The 18419-nt window shown below is 37.2% G+C and overlaps 1 long non-coding RNA gene across 2 annotated transcripts in view; it reads right to left on the reverse strand.

Annotated features, from left to right (window-relative positions):
* Nucleotides 1-18419, reverse strand: part of LOC146397412 (uncharacterized) — a 70908-nt gene that overhangs the window by 47481 nt on the left and 5008 nt on the right. The window lies entirely within an intron of this gene.

Here is an 18419-nt window from a genome sequence, read left to right on the forward strand (position 1 = left end):
AGCTCAAATAAACAACCTAACTTTACAGCTAAAGCAACTAGAGAGAGAACAGACAAGACCCAAAGTTAGCAGAAGGAAAGAAATCATAAAGATCAGAGCAGAAATAAATGAAACATAAATGAAGAAAACCAAAGAAAAGATCATTGAAACTAAAAGCTGATTATTTGAAAAGATCAACAAAATTGATACATCTTTGGCCAGACTGATAGAAAGAAAGAAAGAAAGAAAGAAAGAAAGAAAGAAAGAAAGAAAGAAAGAAAGAAAGAAAGAAAGAAAGAAAGAAAGAAAGACTCAAATCAATAAAATTAGAAATGAAAAAGGAAAAGTCAGAATGGAAATATAAAGGATCATAAGAGACTCTTACAAGCAACTCTATGCCAATAAAATGGACAACCTAGAAGAAATGGACAAATTCTTAGAAAAGTACCATCTTCCAAGGCTAAACCAAGACAAAATAGAAAAGATGAATGGACTGATCACAAGAAATGAAATTGAAACTGTAATTTAAAAATTTCCAAAAAACAAAAGTCTAGGACCAGCTAGCTTCACAGGCGAATTCTATTAAACATTTAGAGAAGAGCTAACACCTATCCTGTTGAAACTATTCCAAAATAATGCAGAAGAAGGAACCCTCCCAAACACATTCTATTAGGCCACTATCACCCTGATACCAAAACCAGACAAAAATACCACACGCAAAAAAGGAAATTACAGGCCAATATCACTGAAGAACATAGATGCAAAAATCCTCAACAAAATACCAGCAAACTGAATCTAACAATACATTAAAAGGATTGTACACTATGATCAGTGGGATTTATCACAGGAATGCAAGGATTCTTCAATATCCACAAATCAATCTGTGATACACCACATTAACAAACTGAAGAATAAAAACCTTATTATCTTCTCAATAGATGCAGAAAAAGCATTTGACAAAAATCCAACACACATTTCTGATAAAAACTCTCCAAAAGGAGGCATAGAAGGAATTTACCTTAACATAATAAAGGCCATATATGACAAACCCAGAGCTAACATCATTCTCAATGATGAAAAGCTGAAAGAATTCCTGCTGAGATCAGGAACAAAACAAGGATGCCCACTCTTATCATTACTACTCAACATAGTTTTAGAAGTCCTAGCCACAGCAATCAGAGAAGAAAAACAAACAAAAGGAATCCAGATTGGAAAGGAAGAAGTAAAACTGTTTGCAGATGACATGATACTACACCTAGAAAATCATAAAGACACTACCAGAAAACTGTTACAGCTCATCAATGAGTTTGACAAATGGCAGGATACAAAATTAATACACATTAATAACTGTATTTCTATACACTAACAATGGAAGATCGGAAAGAGAAATTAGGGAAGCCATCCCATTTACCATCACATCCAAAAGAATAAAATACCTAGGAATAAACCTACCTAAAGAGACAAAAGACCTATACTCTGAAAACTGTAAGACACTGATGAAAGAAATCAAAGATGACACAAACAGATGGAAAGATATACCATACTCTTGGATTGAAAAAAATCAATATTGTCAAAATGGCAATACTACCCAAGGCAATCTACAGATTCAATGCAATCCCTATCAAATTACCAAGGACATTTTTTTGCAGAACTAGAACAAAATATTGTAAAGTCTGTTTAGAAGCATAAAAGATCCAGGAGAGCCAAAGCTGTTCTGAGGAGGAAAAATACAGAGCTGAAGGAATCAGGTGCCCAGACTATACTGCAAATCTACAGTCATCAAAACAGTATGGTAATGGCATAAAACAGAAATATAGATCAGTGGAACAGGATAGAAAGCCCAGAATTAAACCCATGCAACTACAGTGAGCTAATCTATGACAAAAGAGGCAAGAATATACAATGGAGAAAAGACAGTCCCTCCAATAAGTGGTGCTGAGAAAATTGGACAGTTAAATGTAAAATAATGATATTAGAACACTTTCTAATACCATACACAAAAATAAACTCAAAATGGATTAAAGACCTAAATATAAGATTGGATACTATAAAACTCTTAGAGGAAAACATAGGTCAAAAACTCTCCAACATAAACCACAGCAATATCTTCTCAGATCCACCTTCTAGAGTAAGGACAATAAAAAGGAAAACAAATGGGACCTAGTAAACTTAAAAGTTTTTGCACAGCAAAAGAAACCCTAAACACAATGAAAAGACAATCCACAGACTGGGAGAAAAATATCTGCAAATGAATTGACTGACAAGGGATTAATCTCCAAAATTAATAAACACCCCTACCACTCAATAACAAAAAAAACAAACCCCATCAAAAAATGGGCAGAAGATATAAACACAATTCTCCAAAGAAGACATATGGATGGCCAAAAAACATATGGAAAGATGTTAAACATCACTCATCATCATAGAAATGCAAATCAAAACCACTATGAGGTATGACCTTATGCCAGCCAGAATGGCCATCATCAAAAAGTCTACAAATAGTAAGTGCTGGAGAGGGTATGGAGAAAAAGGAACCCCAGTACACTGTTGGTGGGATTGTAAATTGGTGCAACCACTGTGGAAAACAATATGAAGATTCCTCAGAAAACTAAAAATAGAACTACCATTTAATTCAGCAATCCCACTCCTGGGCATCTGTCCAAAGAAAACCATGACTCGAAAAGACACATGTACTCCAATGTTCATTGCAGTACTACTTGCGATAGCCAAGACATGGAAACAACCTAAATGTCCATCAACAGAGGAGTGGATCAAGAAGATGTGGGACATATACACAATGGAATATTACTCAGCCATTAAAAGGAACAAAATACTGGCATTTTTAGCAACATGGATGGACCTAGCAATTGTCATGCTTTGTGAAGTCAGTCAGATAACGAGACACCAACATCATATGCTATCACTTTTACATGGAATCTGAAAAAACATACAATGAACTTCTTAGCAGAACAAATACTGACTCACAGACTTTGAAAAACTTATATTTTCCAAAGGAGACAGGCTGGGGATGGGTGATGACCTGGTGCTTTCAGATGGAAATGCTATAAAATTGGATTGCGATGATCATTTTACAACTATAAACGTTACAACTGATTCAATTAAAAAAAAACAAGGGTACCAAGAATACATATAGGAAAAAACAGTTTCATCAACAAATGATGCTGGGGAGTTCCCATCATGGCTCAGTGGCTAATGAATCTGGCTTGTATCCATGAGGATGTGGGTTTGATCCCTAGCCTCACTCAGTGGGTTAAGGATCTGGCATTGCTGTGAGCTGTGGTGTAGGTCGCAGGCATGGCTCAGACCCCACATTGCTGTGGCTTTGGCGTAGGCCAGCAGCTACAACTCCAATTCAACCCCTAGCCTGTGAACCTACATATGCCGTGGGTGCAGCCCTAAAAATAAATAAATAAATAAAGACAAAAAAATGATTCTGGGTAAACTGGATACCCATATGCAAAACAATGAAACCGTACCCTTATCATACATCACATACATACAAAAACTCAAAAGGTACTAAAAATTTAAATGTAAGACCTGAAATTGTAAAACTCTACAAAGAAAACTTAGGGGAAAAGCTTAATGACACTGGTATTGGCATTGATTTGAACACCAAACAGGCAACAAAAGAAAAAATAGATGAGCGAGGCTATATCAAACTAAGAAGCTTCTGCACAGCAAAGGAAACAATAGTGAAAAGTTCACCAGTCTATAGAAAGGGAGAAAGTATTTGTAAGCTGATAAAAGATTAATACTCAAAACATATAAGGAATTCCTATGACTCAATAATAAAACTAAAAATAACATGATTAAAAATGAGCAAAAGATTTAAGACAATTCTCCAAAGAAGATATACAAATGGCCAACAGTTATATGAAAAGATGCTCATCCTCAGGGAAATGCAAATCAAAACCACAATGACATCACCTTACACCTCTCAAGATGGGATTATCAAGAAAACAGAAAATAAGAATTGTTGGTGAGGATTTAAAGAAACTGAAACCCTTGTCCACTGATGGTGGGAATGCTATATGGTGCTATATAATGCTACTGAAGATGCTACAGCCACTATGGAGAGCAGTATGAAGGTTTCTCAAAAATTGAAAATATACCTACCACAAGATCCAGAAAGCCCACTGCTGGGTATTCAACCAAGAGAACTGAAATCAAGATCTCAAAAACCTATCTGCACTCCTATGATCAGGGAAACATTGTTCACAAGAACTAAGAGGTGGAAACAACCTAAGTATTGGTCAACAGATAAATGTATAAAGAAAACATGGCATATAAGTACAGGAGAATATTATTCAGCCATAAAAAATGATATCCTTTTATATGCTACAACATGAATGAAACTTGAGGGCATTATGCAAAGTGAAATAAGACAGCCAGGACAAATACTGCATAATCCCACTTATATAAGTTATCTAAAGCCACCAATACCATTAAAGCACACCAAAGTGGAATGGTGGTGGCCAAGGGCTCTTCCTTGAAGGAATAAGGAAATGAGAAGTTGCTATTCTATAGGTATAAACTTCCACTCAAGCAAGATCAAAAAGTCCTAGAGATCTGCTATATAACATTGTATTTACAGTTAAATACTGTACTGTACACTAATTAAGAAAGTAGATCTATTGTTATGTATTAAATGTTTTTACCAAACTTAACAACAACAACAATAAAAATTGTCTTGATTACTGTAACTTTTTAGTAAGTCTTGAAATCAGGTAGTGGGAGTACTCAAAATTTTTCAAACTTGTTTTGACTATTCTAGGTTCTTTCCTTCTCAATATAAATTTTAGAAATAGCCTATCAATGTCCACAAAGAAGACTGCTGAGATTGTGAATATAGTTACATTGGGAAGAAACTACATTTTGACAATACTGATTATTCTAACTTATGAACTGAAAACATCCCACCAGGAATATAGGTTACTGATTTCTCTCATCAGTTATGAAGTTCTGAGCATACAAATCTTATACATATTTGTTATATTTATACCTAAGTTTTCACATAGTTTGGATGAACAACTGGGATTAAGATGATGGAGGAGTAAGACTTGGTGCTCACCTTCTCCCACATACACATCAGAAAAAAATCATCTTCATGTAGAACTTGCACAGAACACCTACTGAATGCTGGCAGAAGGTTTTAAACCTCCAAAAAAGAGCAGGAAACTCTCCACATAACTGTGTAGAACAAACAGAGAAAAAGAGAGAGAGAGAAAGGAATCAGGATGGGTCTAGAACTCCTGAAAGGGAGCTGTGACAGAGGAAAGGAACCCACAAACTGGGAGGCCAACTAACCAACAGGGAGATCAGCCCATTCAGAGGGACCTCAAAGCCTCAGAGAAAAGTGAAGCAGCTGGACTGAGGAGGATAAAGCAGAAAGAGAGCTGCACAGACTATTGTTACTACCTCCTGATATACCACAGACTGAGATGCTCAGAAAGGGGCTGGGCACTGATACTCAGGCTCTGGAGGTCAGTTCGGGGGAGAGGACAAGTGTTGGCTGTGTAGAGACAGACTGAGAGGCTAAGGAGCAGTGCACCAAGGGCTGGGGAGTGGAGCAACACAGCCAAGGGAACCCAAGAGGAAGTCTGGGCCTGCAGGAGAAGCAAGGCCCCATTGCTGTGGAGGGCAAGAAGAAGAGGGGCGAATTGCTATAGGAATATTTTTCTCTGAGCACACACGGACTCTCAGAGGGTGGGGCTACAGGCAGTGAGGCACATCTTGCATGTGCTTAGAGTGACGGGGTGCCTCTTGCATGGTTTAGAGGTGGCAGGAGCAAACCACCACAGCCATCTTAGACTCCAGAGTTGGGCATGGCCCACCACTACTAGAAATCCACAAACAGGCACCACCAGCAGCCCCAGTCAACTCAGAGGTTGGCACAGAGGAGGACAATACAACTGAGCACCATCTGCTGTTGCTCTCATTCCCCTAGGAATGCATAGGCTCCACCACTGCAATTGCCAAAAGCTTCAGGCACAGCCCACACCCCTCTGAGGGTCACTTCCACTTCACATGGCCCTGCAACTAGGGGCAGCCAGTGCCACATTGCTGCAAGTTCTTGCCATCGTTAAGGGCCCAGCAACCAGGCACAAGGTACTAAACCTACTCATTGCCTCTATCTCCCTGGAAGCATTCTCAGCACACTGTCAAGGGGACAACAGCCTGCACACACTGAGGAAAGAGACACGAAGCATCCAGACAAAAATCAGCTCTCACACCAAAAATAAATAAATAGTAAGCCCTCACAAAATATCCAGGGGCACTCTCACATATAAATAGCTCTCCAAGACTATTTGCTTTCCTGAAACTCACAGAATAAAAGAAATATAAATAAAATGAAAAAGCTCAGGAACTATTCCCAGTTAAAGGAACAGGAGAATTCCTCTGAAGGAGCAAACAATGAAACACACCTCTGCATCTAACAGACACCTAGTTCAAAATGGAAACAGTGAAAATACTGAGGGAATTGAGAGTGAATGAAGAACTAACAGCAGATATGAATGGTAAAAGAGAAAGGAACTAGAAAATATAAGGAGGAGCCAATAAAAATTATAAAATTCATTTGCAGAGATGCAAGTTGAGTTAAAGGCACTGAAGAGCAGAATGAATAATGCAGAGGAACAAATCAGTGACTTGGAAGATATTATAATGGCAATCACCCAATAAGAACAATAGACAGAAAACCAAATGAAAAAAAACATAAGAGCAATACAAGAGATCTATGAGATACTATAAAGAGGGCCAACCTACACATAACAGGGATTCCAGAGAAGAAAGAGCAAAAGGGGTTGAAAATATATTTGAAGAAATTATGGCTGAAAACTTACCAAATCTAAAGGAAACAGATATCAAGATACAGGAAACACAGAGGGCCCCAAACAAGGTGAACTTAAACAGGCCCATGCCAAGACATATAATAATAAAAATGGCAAAATTGAAAAGAGAGGATTCTAAAGCCAGCAAGAAAAAAACAAAGAATTAATTATAAGGGAACCCTGTGAGGTTATGGGCTGATTTCTCTACAGAAACACTAAAGACCAGAAGAGAGTAGCAAGATACATTCAAAGGTCAAAGAAGAAAAATTTTGAAGTCTAGAATAGTATACCCAGCAAGGATTTCATTTAAAATAAAAGGAGAAATAAAGAATTTCTCCAACAAACAAAAACTAAAGACTACAGCAATACTAAACCCATTCTAAAAGAAATACTGAAAGGGCTCCTCTAAATAAAATGAAGTAAGAAAAGGATGGGGGAAATCACAACTGGAAAATAATCATTTAAGCCAGTATACAGATGTAAAAGGAAAAAAAAAACCTATTATAATAGCAATGATAAACACAAGGAACAGCAAAAGGATAAACATGAAGATGTTAAAAAAAAAAAAAAAAAGACTTCAGGAGTTTCCATCATGGCTCAGCAGAAATGAATGTGACTAGGAAACACGAGGTTGTGGGTTCGATCCCTGGCCTCACTCAGTGGGTTAGGGATCTGGTGCTGCTGTGAGCTGTGGTGTATGTCACAGATGTAGCTTGGATCTGGCATTGCTGTGGTGTAGGCCAGCAGCTACAGCTCTGATTCAACCCCTAGGCTGGGAACCTCCATATGCCGTGGGTGCGGCCCTTAAAAGCAAAAAAAAAAAGACTTCAAAATCATACAATGTGGAGAAGGAAATAAGAAAATCTAGACTCCTTTTTTTTTAAGAATGTGTTTTAGCCTACATGACTATCAAGATAAAACAAGCAGATATAGGAAGGGGTGAACATACTTGAAAAACAGGGCAACCACAAATCAAAACCAAACATTACATTCACAAAAACTAAAAAGAAGAGGACACAACATAAAATAAAGTAAATCATCCAAAGAAAAAAAGGAACAAAGGAGAAACAAAGAATCAACTGGAAAACAAGGGTTAAAGTGGCAATAAATACATATTTATCAACAAATACCTTAAATGTCAATGGACTGAATGCTCCAATCAAAAGACACAGGATGGTAGAATGGATTAAAAAGCAAGAGCCAGAGTTCCCATCATGGCACAGTGGCCAATGAATCCAACTAGGAACCATGAGGTTGAGGGTTTGATCCCTGGCCTTGTTCAGTGGGTTAAGGATCTGGCATTGCCATGAGCTGTGGTGCAGGTTGCAGATGTGGCTCGGATCCCATGTTGACAAAAAGACAAAAAAAAAAAAAATGAAGAAGTAGAAGATATACAGATGGCCAAGAAGCACATGAAAAAATGCTCAGCATCACTGGCTATTAGGGAAATACAAATCAAAACTACTATGAGGTACCATCTCACACCTGTGCAAATGGCTGTCATTAGCAAGTCAACAAATAACAAATGCAGGAGAGGGTGTGGAGAAAAGGGTAACTTCCTACACTTGTGGTGGGAATGAAAACTGGTACAACCACTATGGAAAACAGCATGGAGGTACCTTAGAAAACTAAATATAGAACTACCATATGACCCAGCAATCCCATTTTTGGACATATATCTGGACAAAACTTTCCTTGAAAAAGACACATGCACCTGCATGTTCATTGCAGCACTATTCACAATAGCCAAGACATGGAAACAACTTAAATGTCTACCAACAGATGAATGGATTAAGAAGATGTGGTATATATACACAATGGAAAACTACTCAGCCATAAAAAAGAACAAAATAATGCCATTCGTAGCAACATGGCTGGAACTAGAGATCCTCATACTAAGTGAAGTAAGTCAGAAAGAGAAAGACAAATACCATATGATATCACATATCTGGAATCTAATATATGGTGCAAATTAACCTTTCCACAGAAAAGAAACCCATGGACATGGAGAACAGATTTGTGGTTGCCAAGGGGGAGGGGGAGGGGGAGGGAGTGGGATGGACTTCGAATCAGGGTTAATAGATATAAACTCCTGCATTTGGAGTGGATGAGCAATGAAATCCTGGTGTATAGTACAGGGAACTATAGTCACTTGCGATGGAACATGATGGAGAATAATGTGAGACAAAGAATATATATTTATAAATGGGTCACTTTGGTGTACAGTAGAAATTGACAGAACACTGTAAATCAACTTTAATGGAAAAAATTAAAAATCATATAAAAAAATTATAACTGGGAGGACCAGGTGGGACATAGATGCTAGAGCTGCTGGCATGCAGCTCAGCAAGAAGTAGATGCTTTGAGAAGTGGCTGGGGCATGCACAGCCAGGGCGCCATCCTAGAGCAGGGTTGCCTGGCCCTGGCCCTAGGCCACTCACACTTCCGATGAAAAAACAGCTCCGTGGCCCTTCAGTGCATGTGTATTCTTTAAAAAATGAATACTTGGAGAATTTAGCTTTTAAAACAGCATGGCAGGGATTGTTAAACTGCATTGTAAAAAATCAACTCTATATGCTTTCTACAACAAAGCCAACTTAAATATGAAGACATAGATAACAGTGGAGAAAACATATGCCATGTAAAATATTAATCAAAAGAAGGATAAGATGACTTTATTAATACCAAAGCAGACTTCAGAACAAAAGAGTATTACCAAGAAAGAAGGTTATTACATAATAAGTGATTGGTTCATTAAGAAAACCTAACAGTTACAAATGCGAATGCACCTAACACAAATATTATTCACCTAAAACAAAAGACAAAATAGACAAATTCACACTTTTAGTCGGCAAGTTCAACTTTCCTCCTTCAGTAATCCATAGAACTAATAGACAGAAAATGAATAGGGACAAAGAAATCCAAAACAGCCCTATCAACCAACTTGACCTGGCTTTTGGAGAACACTCCATCCAATAACAGCAGACTACACATTCTTTTTAATTGTATGTGGGAAATTCCCCAAGTTGGACCATTGTGTGAGCCATAAAACAAATTTCAACAAATTCAGGAGTTTCTGTTGTGGAAACGAACCCAACTAGTAACCATGAGGTGGCGGATTCGATCCCTAGCCTCGCTTAGTGGGTTAAGGATCTGGCATTGCTATAAGCTGTGGTAGAGGTCTCAGATGCAGCTCAGATCTTGCATTGCTGTGGCTGTCGTGTAGGCTGGCAGCTATAGTTCTGATTTGACACCTGGCCTGGGAACCTCCATATACCACAGGTGTGGCCCTAAATAGCAAAAACAAAACAAAACAAAAAACAAACTTCAACTAATTTAAAGTAATCATATAAAGTATGAAACTAGTAATTAATAACAATATCTGGGCAATTTCCAACTATTTGGAAATTACACAACACATTTTTAAATAACCCTGAGTCAAAGAGGAAGGCATAACAGGAATTAAAAACTATTTTTAATGGAATTGCAATGGAAATGCAACATATCAAAGTGTGTGGGAGTAAGCTAAAGTAGTGCTTAGAGGGAAGTGTATAGCCTTAAATGCTTATATTAGAAACAAAGAAACAGAAAAACGTCTGAAATGAATGATGTTAGTCCCACTTCAAGAAACAAACAAACAAAAAAAAAAAACAGAAGACAAATCAAACCCCAAACAAGCAGAAAATAGGAAATAATGAAGTTAAGGGTAGAAATAAAATTGAAAACAAAAACAGAAAAAGGCACTAAAACCAAAAACTGGTATTTGAAAGATAAATTTCACATACCTCTAGCTAGACTTATCAGGATAAAAGAGAGAAGATACAAATCAATATCAAGAATGAAAAAGAGGGAGTTTCTATTGTGGCTCAGCAGTAACGAACCCAACTAGTAACCATGAAGACTTGGGTTTGTTTCCTGGGTCTGCTCAGTGGGTTAAGGACCCAGCAATGCTATGGCTGGCAGCTGCATTTCTGATTCAACCCCTAGCCTAGGAACTTCCACATGCAATGGGGTGTGGCCCTAAAAATTAAGAAAAAAAATTCTTTAAAGAATGAAAAAGAGGACATCACTATAGTCCCTACAGACATTAAAATGATATTAGGGGATAATTATGAACAGTTTTCTATGTCAATAAACTTGATAACCTAGATGAAATGGGAAAAATCCTTGAAAGAATAACTACTAGAACTTATTTAAGGAGTAGTAAAGGAGTTGCCACTGTGGTACTCCCACTATAGTACACAGTTGATATGAATCCAACCACAGGTTGGGTCAGGCAAAGGTTCGATTTCCAGCCTGGCACAGTGAGTTAAAGGATCCGATGTTGCTGCAGGTGTAGCTCAGATTCACTCCCTGGCACCAGAACTTGCATATGCCTAGTAGATAATCTAAAGCTTTGCCACAGGAAAAATCTGTGGCCTTGCTGGTCAATTCTACAGACATTTAAGGTAGAAATTATACCAATTCTACACAAAATTTTCCAGAAACACAAAAAGAGGGAACACTTCCCAACTAATTTTATGAGGCCAGCATTATACCTCACACATATTAGGATGGCTGCTACCAAAAAAAACAGAAAATAGTAAGTGCAGATGAGTATGTGGGGAAATTGGAACTTTTGTGCACTACTGATGGGAATGTAAAATTATACAGCTGCTATGAAAAATAGTATAATGGTTCATAAAAAATTAAATAGAATTATCATATGATCTAGGAATTCCACTTTTGCATCTTGGGGATGTAAGATGCAGCATAAAAAATATCATCAACCATACTATAATAATTTTGTATGGTGGCAAATAGTTACTAGACTTGTTTTGGTTATCATTTCATAATGTATTTGATTGTCAAATCACCATGTGTATACCCGAAACTAATATAATATCATACATCAACTAGATTTGGGTTTTAAAAAAAGCAGGTGTTTGAAGAGACATTTGTACAACCATGTTCATAGCACTATTCATGATAGATAAAATATGGATATATGCCAGGTGTCCACTGACAGATTAATGGATAAGAAAAATATGGTATGTGCATACAATGGAATATTATTCAGCCTTAAAAAGGAAGGAAATTCCTTTTTATAAGGATACTTATAAAATACTGATAATACTACAACATGAATAAACCTTGAGGACTTTATGCTAAATGAAATAAGCCAGTCACAAAAAGACAAGTAATTTGTGATTCTACTTGTAGGAGATACTTCAAGGAGTCAAAATCATAGAGGCAGTGGGAGTTTCCGTCATGGCTCAACAGAAATGAATCTGACTAGTGACCATGAGGATGCAGGTTCGATCCCTGACCTCACTCAGTTGGTTAAGGATCTGGCATCGCCATTAGCTGTGGTATAGGTTGCAGACACGGCTTAGATCTGGCATTACTGTGGCTATGGCACAGGCCATCAGCTACAGCTCCAATTTGACCCCTGGCCTGGGAACCTCCATATGCCACAGGTGCCACCCTAAAAAGACAAAAAAAAAAAAAAAATCATAGAGACAGAAAGTAGAATGGTAATTTTCAGGGGCTAAGGTCAGGGGGAGTGGGAATTTATTATTTAATGGGCACAGGGTTTCAGTTTTCCAAGATGCAAAGAGCTATGGAGATGTATAGTGGTTATGATTGCACACATTATGAATATATTTAATACCACTGAAATGTACATTTAAAATGGTTAAGACGTTAAATTTTCTATTGTGTATTTTCTCACAGTAAGTAAAATCGAACAAAATTCAGTATATACAAAGAGTAGAAAATACATCATGACCAAATAGAGTTTATCACAACAAATTGGTTCACTATTCATAAATCAATGCAATTCACCATATCAACAGACCAAAGAAAGACCTTATAATCACCTCAATACATGCAGAAAAAGAATTTAACAAACATCTATTATTCATTGCTGATAAGACTCAGAAAACTAGGAATAAAAGTGCACTTTTGCTACCTGATAAAAGGCATGTATGAAAAACCTACACTGAATAGTATACTTAATAGCGAAAGACTGAATGAGTTTCCCCTGAAATCAGAACAAAGCAAGGATGTTGGCTGTCAATAGTCTTGCTTATCATTTTCCTTGAGTTCCTAGTTAGTGCAATAGGCAAGAAAAAGAAAAAGGCATACAGAGTAGAAAGGAAGAAATTTAAAAATGCCTTTATTTGTAAATACCATGATTGTCTATGTAGAAGACTTCAAAGAATCTACAAAAAAGGAGTTCCGATTATGGCACAGCCATAACGAATCCAGCTAGTACCCACAAGGATGCGGGTTGATCCCTGGTCTCACTCAGTGAGTTAAGGATCCAGCGCTGCCATGAGCTGTGGTGTAGATCACAGAGGTGGCTTGGAACTAGCATTCCTGTGGCTGTGGAAGAGGCCAGCAGCTGCAACTATGATTGGACCTCTAGCATGGGAACATCCATATGACACATGTGTGCCTAAAAAGGTGCTGGATCTAGTACGCAAATTTATTAAAGTCACAAGAACCAAGGTCAGAATATGAAAACTGTAATAGTTTTCTAACAGTAGATGTTTATACGTGACTTGTTAAAGTACTGTTTACAAAAGCATCAAAACCACTTTGTATTACAGTTGATTTACAATGTTCTGTCAATTTTTGCTGCACAGCAAAGTGATCCAGTTACATACATGTATACATTCTTTTTCTCACATTATCCACCATAATGTTCCATCACAATTGACTAGATATAGTTCCCTCTGCTATACAGCAAGATCTTATTGCTTATCCACCTCAAATGCAATAGTCCATCCCACTCCCATCCCCTTGGCAACCACAGGTCTGTTCTCCATGTCCATGAGTTTATTTTCTGTAGATAGGTTCATTTGTGCCATATATTAGAATCCAGATACAGGTGATATCAGGTGGCATTTGTCTTTCTCTTTCTGACCTCACTTGTATGAGAGTCTCTAGGTCCATCCATGTTGCTGCAAATGGCATTATTTTGTCCTTTTATATGACTGAGTAGAATAATACTGAGTAGTATTCCATTGCATATGTGTACCACACATTCTTAATCCTTCCATCTCTCGATGGACATTTAGACTGTTTCCATGTCTTGGCTATGGTGAACAGTGCTGCAGTGAACACTGGGGTGTGTGTATCTTTTTCAATGAAAGTTTTGTCCAGATATATGCCCAAGAGTGGGATTGCTGGATCATATCGTAGTTCTATGTTTAGTTTTCTGAGGTACATCCACACTGTTTTCCATAGTGGTTGTACCAATTTACATTCCCACCAATAGTATAGGAGGGTTCCCTTTTCTCCACACCCTCTCCAGTATTCGTTATGCCTTTGTCCAGCATACTAATGATGGCAATTCATACCAGTATGAGGTGGTACTCACTGTAGTTGTGATTTAAATTTCTCTAATAATTAGTGAATGTTGAGCATTTTTTTATGTGCCTATTGGCCATCTGTTTGTCTTTGAAGAAATGTCTATTCAGGTCTTCTGCCCATTTTTGAATTGGGTTTTTTGTTTGTTTTGCTGTTCAGCTGTATAAATTGTTTGTATATTTTGGAGATTAAGCCCTTGTCATTTGCATCATTTGCAACTATTTTCTCCAATTCCATGGGTTGTCTTTTTTTTTTTAAGGTTTCCTTTGCTGTGCAAAAGTTGTAAGTTTGATTAGGTCTCATTGGTTCATTTTTGTTTTTATTTCTGTTGCTTTGGGAGACCGACCTAAGAAAACATTTGTATGGTGATGTTAGAGAATGTTTTGCCTATGTTCTCTTCTAAGTGTCTTATTTTTAAGGCTTTAAGTCATTTTGAGTTTATTTCTGTGCATGGTGTAAGGGTGTGTTCTAGCATCATCAATCTACATGCAGCTGTCCAGTCTTCCCAGCACTTACTGAAAAGACTGTCTTTTTCCCATTTTATATTCTTGCCTCCTTTGTCAAATATTAATTAATCATAGGCATCTGGGTTTCCTTCTGGGTTCTCTAGTATGTTCCATTGGTCTATATGTCTGTTTTTGTACCAGTACCACAATGTCTTGATTACTACAGCTTTGTAATAGTGTCTGATGTCTGGGAGAATTATGCCTCCTGTTTGATTTTTGTTCCTCAGGATTGTTTGGGCAATTCTGGGTCTTTTACGGTTCCAAATAAATTTTTGGATTGTTTGCTGTACCTCTGTGAAAAACGTCATGGGTAATTTGATGGGGGTTGCACTGAATCTGCAGATTGCTTTGGGTAGTATGGCCATTTTTACAATATTGATCCTCCCAACCCACAAGCATGGAATATCTTTCCATTTCTTTGAATCCTCTTTAATTTTCTTGATTAATGTTTTACAGTTCTCAGCATACAAATCTTTCATCTTCTTGGTCAAGTTTATTCCTAGGTATTTAATTTTTTTGGATGCTATTTTATTTTATTTTATTTTTTGTCTTTTTGCCTTTTCTTGAGCCGCTCCCGCAGCATATGGAGGTTCCAAGGCTAGGGGTCCAATTGGAGCTGTAGCCACCGGCCTATGCCACAGCCACAGCAAAGCAAGATCCAAGCCACGTCTGCGACACACCACAGCTCACGGCAATGCCAGATCCTTAACCCACTGAGCAAGGCAGGGATTGAACCCGCAACCTCATGGTTCCTAGTTGGATTCGTTAACCACTGCGCCACGAAGGGAACTCCTGGATGCAATTTTAAAAGGTATTTTTATATTACTTTTCCAATATTTCATTGTTAGTGTACACAAATGCAACTGATTTCTAAATATTAATCTTATATCCTGTTACTTTGCTGAATTTGTTGATCAGTTCGAGTAGTTTTTATGTGGAGTCCATAGGGTTTTCTATATATAGTATGATGTCATCTGCATCAAGTCACAATTTTATCTCTTCTCCAATTTGGATACCTGTTATTTATTTTGTTGTCTGACTGCTGTGGCTAGGACTTCCAATACTATGTTGACTAAAAATGGTGACAGTGGGCGCCCTTGTCTTGTTCCAGACTGTAGTGGGAAGGCTTTCAGCTTTTCTCCACTATATTGCCTGTGGGTTTGTCATAAATGGCTTTTATTATGTTAAGGTATGTTCACTCTATACCCACTTTGGTAAGAGTTTTTATCATGAATGGATGTTGGACTTTGTCAAATGCTTTTTCTGCATCTATTGAGGTGATCATGTGGTTTTTGACTTTTCTTTGTTAATGTGGTGTACAACATTGATTGATTTGCAAATGTTGAACCATCCTTGTGAACCTGGGATGAATCCTACTTGGTTGTGGTATATGATTTTTTTTTATATGTTAGTGGATTCGGTTGGCTAAAAGTTTATTGAGAATTTTTGCATCTATATTCATCAAAGATATCGGCCTATAATTTTCTTTTTTGGTAGTATCTTTGTCTGGTTTTGGTATTAGGGGGATGGTGGCTTCACAGAATGTCTTTGGGAGTCTTCCTTCTTCTTCAACCTTTGGGAAAAGTTTAAGAAGAATGGGTATAAGTTCTTTATATTTTTGGTAGAATTCACTTGTGAAGCCATCTGGTCCTGGACATTTGTTTATAGGCAGTGTTTTTATGACACATTCAATTTCATTTCTAGTGATCAATCTGTTCAGTTGATCTGTCTCTTCTTGATTCAGTTCTAGTGGGCTGTAGGTCTCTAGAAAGTTGTCCATTTCTTCTAGGTTGTCGCATTTGTCGGCATATAATTGTCCATAGTATTCTCTTATTTTTTTTGTATTTCTGCAGTATCTGTTGTGATTTCTCCTTTTTCATTTCTGATTTTGTTTGTTTGGGTGTTTTCTCTCCTCTTCTTGGTGAGTCTGGCCAGAGGTTTGTCAATACTGTTTACCCTTTCAAAGAACCAGCTCTTGGTTTTATTGATTTTTTTGTATTGTTTTTTGAATCTCTCTTTCATTGATTTCCTCTTGAATCTTTATGATTTCCTTCCTTCTGCTGACATTAGGTTTTGTTTATTTTTCTTTTTCTAATTCATTTAGGTGGTGGGTTAAGTTGTCAATTTGAAATTTTTCTTCTTTTTTTTTTTTAATTTTTCTTCTTTTTTGAGGAAGGCCTGTATCACTATGAAGTTCCCTCTAAGCACTGCTTTTGTGGCTTCCCATAGATTTGGAGTGGTTGTGTCTTCATTATCATTTGTCTCAAGGTATTTTTTAATTTCCTTTTTGATTTCTTCATTGACCCATTGATTTTTTTTAGTAGCATGTTGTTTACCCTCCATGTAGTCAGTTTTTTCTCATTTCTTTTCCTCCTCTCAGTGAGCACTAATACTATCCTCCCAATTGCCAAAACAGAAACCCAGTCATTACTCTCTCTTTTCCCTTCATCCAAACTATTACAAAACCCCATCAAATATATTCATATATAGGATATCAAGATGGCCGAGTAGGAGGACTCTGGGTTTGCCTCCCCCTACAAATACAATAGGAATACATTTACATGTGGAGCAATGTGATTGAAAACAAACTGGAGACTGGCAAAAAGACTCTTATATGTACAAGGCTATAAAAGAGATCCACCACAGTGTCAGGTAGGAAGGTCAGGACTTTCGCAAATATGGGGTAAAGGCTGTGGGTCAATCACTTTAATAAGCTAGGATAATTTACAGTATAAAATATAATTCAAAAAGATGCATGTACCCCTATGTTCACTGCAACGCTGTTCACAATATCCAAGACATAGAAACAACCTAAATGTCCATTGACAGAGGAATGGATAAACAAGATGTGGTACATACATACAATGGAATATCTCATGGCCATAAAAAAGAAGGAAATAATGCCATTTGCAGCTACATGGATGGACCTCAAAATTATGTCAGAGAAAGTCATATATCATACAATATCACTTATAACTTGAATCTTAAAAAAATGACAAAAATGAACATATTTACAAAATAGAAAGACACACAGACTTCAAAAAAACTTATGATTACCAAAGGAGAAGGGGGTTATAAATTAGGAGGTTGGGATTAATGTATATACTCTACTATATATAAAATAGATAATCAACAAAGACCTACTATATAGCACAGGGACCTCTACTTGGTATTTTTTAATAACCTATATAGGAAAATAGTTTGAAAAAGAATGGATATATGTATATATGATTCACTCTGCTTGACACATTAAGCTAACACAATATTTTAAATCAAACTATACTCCAACATAAAATAAAAATTAAATTGAAATAAAAATTTTAATTTTTAATTTAAAAATATGTGATACACACACACCCAAAATGGAATATTAGTCTTAAAAAAAAAATGAAACAATGCCATTTGCAACAACATGGACAGATCTAGAAAGTATACTACGTGAACAAACCAAAGAAAGACAAATATCATATGACATCACTTACATATGGAATCTAAAAAAAATGATACAAATGAACTTATATATAAAACAGAGGAGTTCCCATCGTGCTTCAGTGGAAACGAATCCGACTAGAAACCATGAGGTTTCGGGTTTGATCCCTGGCCTTGCTCAGTGGGTTAAGGATCCGGCATTGCCGTGAGCTGTGGTGTAGGTCGCAGACGCGGCTCAGATCCCGTGTTGCTGTGGCTCTGGCGTAGGCCAGCGGCTACAGCTCCAATTTGACCC

Source organism: Sus scrofa, chromosome 13 (genome assembly GCF_054392235.1).
Source record: "Sus scrofa isolate SSC_HxYL_T2T_F1_AM1 chromosome 13, Sscrofa_HxYL_maternal_Yorkshire_Landrace_v2.0, whole genome shotgun sequence".
Taxonomy (NCBI): Eukaryota; Metazoa; Chordata; class Mammalia; order Artiodactyla; family Suidae; genus Sus; species Sus scrofa.